Here is a 9,400-nt window from a genome sequence, read left to right as displayed (position 1 = left end):
CACCAAGAAAGGTGAGAAAAGGGAAATACAAAATGTGTATTTCGCCCCTGGTATGAAGCACAATTTGATGGGCATTGGTCATCTCATTCAAAATGGATACAATGTGCTGATGGAGAATGACACGTGTGTCATTCATGAGAAGGATGGGAGCAAGAATTTACTTGCAGCAGTTCAAATGACCAAGAACAAAATGTTTCCCTTGAGGATTGAGACATGTTTCTCATCTCAAGTTAGTACTACACCTCCCACACAATCAGCTCTAAGGAGTGTGATTGAAGACCCCTCATAGCTATGGTACCTCAGGTATGGTCATATTGGCTATGCTGGTTTAAATTTGTTGTCAAATAAAAGAGTGGTAGAAGGTTTGCCATGTATAGGAAATTCATGAGACAAGTGTGAGGCTTGTTTTTTGGGTAAGAAACATAGGCTTCTTTTTAATTCTAGAAATTCTAGGAGGGCTAGATATCCATTAGAATTAGTGCATACTGACCTAGTCAGTCCTATGCAAGTTACTTCCATTGGGGGGAGTACTTATTTCATGACATTCGTTGATGATTTCAGTTGTAGGACATGGTTGTATTTCTTAAAGAATAAATCTGAAGCATTTGATAAATTTGTAGAATTTAAAGCCTACGCTGAAAGAGAATGAGGACATTATATCAAGGTCCTAAGATCAGATAGAGGAGGGGAGTATACTTCCAATTCTCTTGTAAATGTTTGCAAGAAACATGGCATAAAGAAAGAGCTCATAGCTAGCTATACACCACAGCAAAATGGAGTGCCTGAAAGAAAGAACAGGACCATTTTTGAAATGGCAAGGAGCATTATGAAAGAGAAAGGTCTCCAAACTAAATTTTGGGGAGAGGTTGTGGCAACAATAGTTTACCTAATTAATAGATGTCCTACAAAGGCAGTCCGTGACAAAATTCCAATAGAAGCATGGTCACAAAGAAGATGGATTGTTGAACACCTAAGGGTGTTTGGATGTGTTGCATATGCACATGTGCCAAAAGAGAAAAGGCATAAATTTGATGACAAAGGTGTGAAATGCATTTTCACAAGGTATAGTCCAGAATCAAAGGCATACAGATTGTATGACCCATTGAACAACAAGATGATGCTTTCAAGAGATGTGGAATTTCTTGAAAATCAGTCTTGGAATGGAAAAATTGATGAGTCATCAAACACTTCAAGTAAAGTGCCAATTATGAGTGAAGAAGATGCTGATGAAAAAAAAGAAAAAGGAGCAAGTAGAAAAAAAAGCAAGCAGATTCAGACATTGCCATGCTCCTCTAGGCATGATCGAATGTCAGTGCCGAGTACCAGTGAAGATTGAGTTATTTGGCAAATCAACACCAGTGAAGATTCCAATCTCACACTCTCCTCCCTATTACCAAGAAAGACTAAGAGTCTTAGGGAGTTATATCAAGATGAAAGGTATGAAGATTATGACGAGAGTGTTAATTTTGCATTATTTTCTCATAGTGATCCTATTTATTTTGAAGAAGCTATTAAGGAGAAGAAATGGTGTAAGGCCATGGATGAGGAGATAGATGCTATAGAAAGGAATGAGACATGGGAGCTAACTAAATTTCCTCCAAAGAAGCAAGTGATTGGAGTGAAATGGGTCTACAAGACCAAATGCAATGCTGAAGGCAAGTTTGATAGGCATAAGGCAAGGCTGGTAGTCAAGGGCTACAAATAGCAGTATGCAAGAGATTATGATGAGACCTATGCCCCATTTGCAAGAATGGAAACCGTGTGCGCTATCATAGCAATTGTAGCCCAGCACAAGTGGAAGGTATTTCAAATGGATGTGAAGTCTTCCTTCCTTAATGGTGTATTGAAAGAAGAAGTGTATGTGGAGTAGCCACCTAGTTATGAAGTTGCAGGTGAAGAGAATAAAGTATATAGATTGAAGAGAGCTCTTTATGGGCTAAAGAAAGCTCCACGAGCATGGTACACCAGGATTGACTCATATTTGATGAGCAATGGCTTTAGCAAAAGCAATGGTAAACCCACTCTCTACATCAAGGCAATAGATAGTAATGTATTAATTGTTGTCTTGTATGTAGATGACTTAATTTTTACAAGAAATGACAAGGCTCTAATTGGTGAGTTCAAAGAGACCATGAAAAGTGAATTTGAAATGACAGACCTAGGTCTCTTGAAGTACTTTCTAGGCATAGAAGTACAACAAATGCATGATGGCATATTCATCTCTCAAGAAAAATATGCAAGGTAGATCTTGGAGAGATTTAAAATGCAGAATAGTAAGGCAGCCCCCACACCAACAACAATAGGTCTAAAGTTGAGCAAGGAAGACTCTAGCAAAAGAGTGGATCCAACACTATACAAGAGTATGGTTGGAAGTTTAATGTATTTGACTACAACTCGGCTAGACCTAATGCATGCAGTAAGTCTGATTTTCAGATTTATGGAAACACCAAAGGATTCCCATTGGCAAGCAAGAAAGAGGATCCTAAGGTATGTGAAAGGTACCAAGGGATTTGGAATTCTATATAATGCAAATGATGAATTCAAGTTGGTTGGTTACACTGATATTGATTGGGTGGGAAGTTTAGATGATAGGAAGAGCACTTCTAGATACATGTTTCATATGGGATCCTGTGCAATTTTATGGGCATCCAAGAAGCAACCTATTGTTGCTCAATCTACAGTAGAGGCTGAATACATTGTAGCAAATGCAGCAACATGTCAAGCAATTTGGCTAAGGAAGATCTTGATAGGTTTGAATGAAAGGCAAGAGGATGGAACCACAATTTATTGTGACAATATCTCATCAATTGCATTTTCCAAGAATCCAGTCTTCCACGGGAGAAGCAAGCATATTGAGATCAGATATCACTTCATCAGAGAGCTAGTGGAGAATGGGGATATCAAGACGGATTTTTGCAAGTTTGAGTAGTAGCTAGCAGACATTTTCACAAAGCCATTAGGCATTGGATCTTTTGTACACCTAAGAGAGTGTCTTGGTGTAGTTGATTTGGATCAGCTGTGATCCTTGTTTTTTTGGCTCAAGATAAAAGGGGACTGTTGGAATATTAAATTCAGATGGTCGTTTTTCCCTGGAGCCAAATGCCCACCTACCACATGATGAATAGTAGAACAGATAGAAACATAAATGTGGTGGGTGAGGTTTTCAAATTCTGAAAAGAGGGGGAAACTAGAATGTGACAAAAGGAATGTTTTATTCATTCATTCAGCGAGTTTGCAAATCAAGTAAATCAGAGAGAAGTTGTAGAGCTATGCAGAGAAGGAAGAAGGAAAGAAGTTTGTGCCTACAGTTGCATGTGTTTCCCTTGTTCACTCAGTAAGTTTTTTGTTGTTTGGATTTGTCCTGTTGAAGTAGTGATTGCTCCAGGCACCATTATATGCAGCCATTAGAGTTGAAGGTTTGAAAGTTTATTGAAGTTTGAAGTATTATCAATTTAGGGTTATTTTAGGGTTTTTTGGTTGAAGTTGAATGCTCCCAAATTTTGTAATAGTTTAATGAAAGATTGAATAGAATGCAAGCAACATACTTAATCTATTGTTCTTCATCTTCTATTCATTGCATTTGACAAGTTTGGTTGAAAGGTTAAAGATTTGGCTTTCTAGTTTTAATGGTGAAAGCATTCACGTTGAATTATTTCCTAAGTTATAATTTTTAAGTTTGAAATAGAACACTCGGCATCCTCTTTCTTAGTTGGAGCCGAGCTCACTCGACATCCATTTGTGCCGAGCATTTCCTGTGTGTGTGTCAAACTCTTCTTGTGCCGAGCTTTTTTTCTTCAAGTGTCGAGCTCCTCTTTGTGCTGAGCTGACTCGGCACCTGCTGCCTATCACTCAGCATCTGTTGGTGCCGAAAAAATTGCCACTCAGCACATTCACATGCCAAGCAAAACTGGCACTCGGCAATTGTGAGTGGCAAGTAAAAATTTTAGGTTTAGGGTTGAGTTGTGAGTGTTAAATTGAATTTTATATTTTTCTCAAAAACTGCCGAAACTAAAAAAAAACTATAACAAATAAACTAATACAAAAGAAAACCTAATCTAATATTTAGAATGTAAGAAACCTGAACATTAATATTAACAGTCTCCTTTGTTCTTCTAATTTTGCAATTATTCACCATGCTTGTATAATAGTCGCCTTCGTATGTTCCACTCCTTTCTTGTAGTTGTTATAATAATTCTTCGGTGGCTTTATGATCTATGTTGACCAAACTTCTTGATGCAGTAATCTTTGTTTTCAGAATCAATGCTATTCATTGCTGGCTTATAGAAAGTTTATCAGACTCCTTTCATGACATAAATCCATGTCTTTCCTTTCCATTGGATCTTTGAAACTTGGACGAGATCATGTTATCTTTAGTTGTTCATTACCCACTGTGATATGACTCCACTATATACTTCCAAACCAATGGTATCTTTATATATTTGGCACTGAGGGTCTTTGACGTCTCCTTTGTTGTTCTCATTTTTCGATCATTCACCATGCTTGTATACTAGTTGCCTTTGTCTGTTCCGCTCCTTTCTGTAGTTGTTTTTAATAATTCTTCGGTGGTTGTAATATATATGTTGACCAAACTTCTTAATGCAGTAATATTTGTTTTCAGAATCATTACTATTCATTGCTGGCTTATGGCAAGTTTTTCGGGCTCCTTTTCATGGCATTAATCCATGTATTTCCTTTCCACTGGATCTCTGAAGCTTGGATGACATCATGTTATGTTTAGCTGTTCATTACCCACTACAATATGACTCGACTGTATACTTCCAGCAACCCATGTATAGATAGCAAATACTTATATTTGTCGCATTCTTAACAGGACCAACACTTTGTTCTTAATTTCATTGCCAAAGAACTTGATGCTTATAATATTCAATGTCTATTATTGACTTCCATAGAAAAAACTATTATTTAGAATTCTATTCTTTCTTTATACAAGTGATTACTTCACCAATAGATATGAACATTGTTAGCAATATATTGCTGATTATGTCTTATCATTTCCTTCTAATTTCTTTCTGTATGCTGATTTTGGAAGTGACTCAGATTAATAAGCTTTCTCTTTGTTTCATTAGTAAGTTTCTTATTGTTATCCTGTCTTCTTCGCTACTACTTAGTTCCATGCTTGCTGCTTGATCATTACTGCTGCTCCATATATCTCTGTTCATATATCGTAGTGCTTTTTTCATCAATGATAAAACTTCCAACAATCTTATTTTCCTTTGACATCAATGATGAATTTTCGTCAATCTCCCCCTTTGTCATTGATGGCAACCTCCCAAATATACAATCTCGATTATGCAAGGCTCCCCCTTAGTTCGGTGGTCCCCATTACTCCAATCTCTCCCCCTTTTTCATCAAGGCTAGAAACGAGCTCCCCCTAAACTTATGCTCTCACAAAAATTTTGGCAGATAGATGAGAGTGATACTATTCCCAATTTCTCCCTTAGGTACTCAAAAGTTTCCTTTGGAAGGGGTTTTGTGAATATATCAGCAATTTTCTCCTTTGGGTTGATGTATTCCAACTTGACTTGTTTAGTCTTGGAGCCAAACTCATTGGATGTATTGGAGCCAAACTTTGAATTAGAATGCATTATCATATTTCTGCCCCATTGCTTTGGCAGTGAAAACTAGGCAAAGAAATACAATGTTGGCCTTGTTGACATTCAAATAATGTGTTTATCATCTCAAATCCTTTGTAGTACTTACTGGCCACTGAAATTTTATGTTAAGAAACATGGTTCAGCTCAAAAGTGAGATCTAAGCTGTCCCCTTTGGAAACTTTTAAATAAAATGAATATTGCTTGGTACTCGAGAAGTAGTCTTTAGTATTTCAATTACACCCCTTAATTGAGAACTTAGGCTACTAATTTCTTCACTATCACTATATCATTGATCAATGATAAAATCTCATGCTATTGGTATCCAAGATTCAAATGTGATTATTAGAAATATAAAACCTCTCCCAAAGTTTGAACTAGAATAGGGAAGAAGATGTCAAACATTGTAATATGCAATTTATGAACTACACTAAATCATGATGATGCTCAAGGGCAATGATCATAAATTCATTTTCAGTTGTTAGCTTACTATAATATTAAGATCCTACAGGAGGATGCAATTTCATACTCAATTTTTAATCAAATCAATTAAATAAAATAGAAACACTCATTGGATAAGTGATTTTTTTAAATGGTGATTTTTTGCCAAGCTAAGTATTCCAACTACAGTACAACGCAACCATGCCACACACTGCTAGAGTTATGGGTTGGCTTATTGTAGTAGTAGGATATTATCTCGGGTTACATTCCTATATGTTTCCTCTGATAGTAGCATTGCGACCCTTTAATCCATTGCAGTAAAGTTGTAAAGCCTTGTTGCAATTAGTTGAAGTAGATGAAAAGAAAGAAAATAATAGTATTAAAGGAGTGTCAAACTACTAGTAAGATGCTTGTTGCCAAGATGTGAGAAGTTTTTGTAAAGTGAAATAAGCCCATGTTAGCATTTCCAACTCCTCTGTTGGTTCAATTTTATTTTTAGATAAACTCATGTTTGCTATTGCTGATATATTTTACTTTTTATGAGTGCATCTATCACAGAGACTCGATGGAGTTAGAGCATTGATGTATTTGGAAGATATCAATCTGTTGATCATGAAATAGTCACATTTCATTTTTATTTTGCTCTATGTTTGATTATTTAACACTATAGAGAATTCTTTATGTGCATTTATTTTCTATAATATCCTCTATTGTAGTCTCAACTTGTCAAAGCTCTACCTTTTATAGAAACTATTCATTTCCATGTAAATTTTCCAAACCTAGAGAGTAGAGCATTGCATACAGTTTGCATTGTCTTGTGCCTAGGGTATTAATATTGGATTATTATTTTCTTCTTCCACCAAATATTATGGCATATGACAATCTTATGATATCTTTTTGTAAATTTGATAGGGGACTCGAGAATTCTATACAAATAATTGCATTCCTCACTACTGTGATGTGGAAGGCACTAGAATTTGATGATTTTATTGGTGGTGGCTCTGATGGGAAGAAGAACTAGAAGCTTATTGAAAATAAAAAATTAGTATTGATTATTTGTCCCACATTTGCCATTTGTAATTGGGAAAATGAGTTTCATTAGTGGGGAACATTCAATATGTCTATATATCATGGTCCAAATAGAGACCTTGTTCTAAAAAAATTAGAAATCACTGGCACTGAGATAGTCCTAACAAGTTTTCATACATTTTGTATTCATCGTGACAGCCTATGTGAAGTGCAGTGGGAAGTTGTAATTGTTGATGAGGCTCATCATTTGAAGAATGAAAAATGTCAGCTCTACAAGGCTTGCAAGAGAGTACTAACTAAGAAATGCTATGGGCTTATGGGGACAATTATGAAAAACAATATTATGGACTTATTCAATGTTTTTGATTTGACAACTCCTCGATGCTTGGACTCTTGTGAACACTTAAGAGAATTCTATGATGAGCCTCTCAAACAAGGACAATGCATAAGTGCACCTAAACAATTTATACAAATAGTGTTGGAAATTTGAATGTTAAATGCCTGCAGGTTATCCTCAAGCCCCATGCGCATGTACCCTGTCTATGTGTTCCATGGATGGAAGGCATTTATTTTTGGTAGATGAGTTTTGAAATCACGAAAGAGAGGGAAAGATATGACAAAAAGGAATGTTAGACATTCATTCAATAGAGTCCAAGCATATTCAACACATCAGTTTTAGCAGAGCAGAGCAGAGAAGGAAGAAGGAAAGAAGTTTTTGCCTATAGTTACACGTGTTTTTCCTATTCACTCTATAAGTTTGTCATTGTTGGATTCGACCTGTTGAAGTAGCAATTGCTCCAGGCATCATTGTATGCAGCCATTAGAGCTATAAGTTTAAAGTATTTTGAAGTTTGAAGTATTATCAGTTTAGGGTTACTTTAGGGTTTTTTGGTTGAAGCCAAATGCTCCCAATCTTTTGTAATAGTTAAATCAAGTTGAACAGTAAAGAAAACACGCATATTTGAATCTATTGTTCTTCCTCTTCTATTCATTGCATTTGACAAGTTTTGTTTGGAAGCTTAAAATTTTGGCTCTCTAGTTTTAATGGTGAAAGCATTCATGTTGGAATTTCCTAAGTTATAATATTTCCAATCTGTGGCATCCTCTTCTATTGTTAATATTTTCTAAGTTATAAACTTTAGTTGGAGCCGAGCTCACTCGACACCTTCAAGTGCTGAGCAATCTTTGACTTGGCACATTTAAGTGCCAAGCAAAACTGGCACTCGGCAATAGTTTATGCTGAGAAAAATTTTTGGTTTAGGGTTGCGAGTATTGAAGTTGATTTATATTTTCTTACATGGTATCAGAGCTTTGAGGCCCCACATCCATAGTGAGTTAGGGCATTTGTTTTCTTGGGATATTTGACATGGTAGCAAATATAGGAAAAATATGGCAACAACCACCACCCTTCAATGGACAAAATTATGATACATGGGCAAAGAAAATGAAAACCATAATGGTTGCAAATGATTTATGTGAGTTTGTGATTAATGGGTTCAATGATGTGACAGACCCAACTTAGTATGCTACTCTCACCAATAATCAAAAAACTCAGTTGAAGGAGTCAAGAAGAAAGGATGCTAAGGCAGTAAGTTTGATTGAAGCAGCAATGATAGAGACAGTTTTCCCAAAGATTGTAGATAAAAATTATGCAAAGAAAGCTTGGGATATCCTTGAAACAAACTTCAAGGGGAGTGATAATATCCACATAGTAAAGCTACAGAATATAAGCAGGGAGCCTGAGAAATTTTAGATGAAGAAAAATGAATCAATTGTTGATTTCAGTTCAAAGACCTCCAATGTGATTAACCAACTGAAATCAAATGAAAAAGACTATCAAGAGCAGAGGATAGTGGAAAAGATATTGAGGAGTTTACCTCATATATATGACAATTTTCTCAAGACCATAGAACAGGCAAAAGACCTCACTATTTTGACAATGGATGAGTTGATTGGTATTCTTCAAACCCATGAGCATAAGATCAATAGATCTACATTTTCTTCTTCCCAAGAGCAAGAATTCAAGGCTCAGTCAAATCCAAGAGGAAGGGGGAGAGGAAGAAATGGCTCAGGCAGAAACTCCAGAGGCAAAGGCCAAGGTAATGGAGGACAAAGAAATGCTACAACAGAAAGCTCAAGAAGGGCAGATGGAGCAAGTAGCTCACAAAATACTTCAAGAGGAGATAAGAAAAACTACAACTCAAATAAGAGTAATGTAGAATGCTACTACTATCATAAATATGGGCATTATGCAAATGAATGCTAGAAGAAGCAAAATGATCAGTCAAAAAAAGCAAATGTGGCTGATGTGAACATGG

Source organism: Cupressus sempervirens, chromosome 9, assembly GCF_028749045.1.
Source record: "Cupressus sempervirens isolate cs-2001-9-10 chromosome 9, ASM2874904v1, whole genome shotgun sequence".
NCBI lineage: Eukaryota > Viridiplantae > Streptophyta > Pinopsida > Cupressales > Cupressaceae > Cupressus > Cupressus sempervirens.
This window is presented reverse-complemented; position numbering follows the sequence as displayed.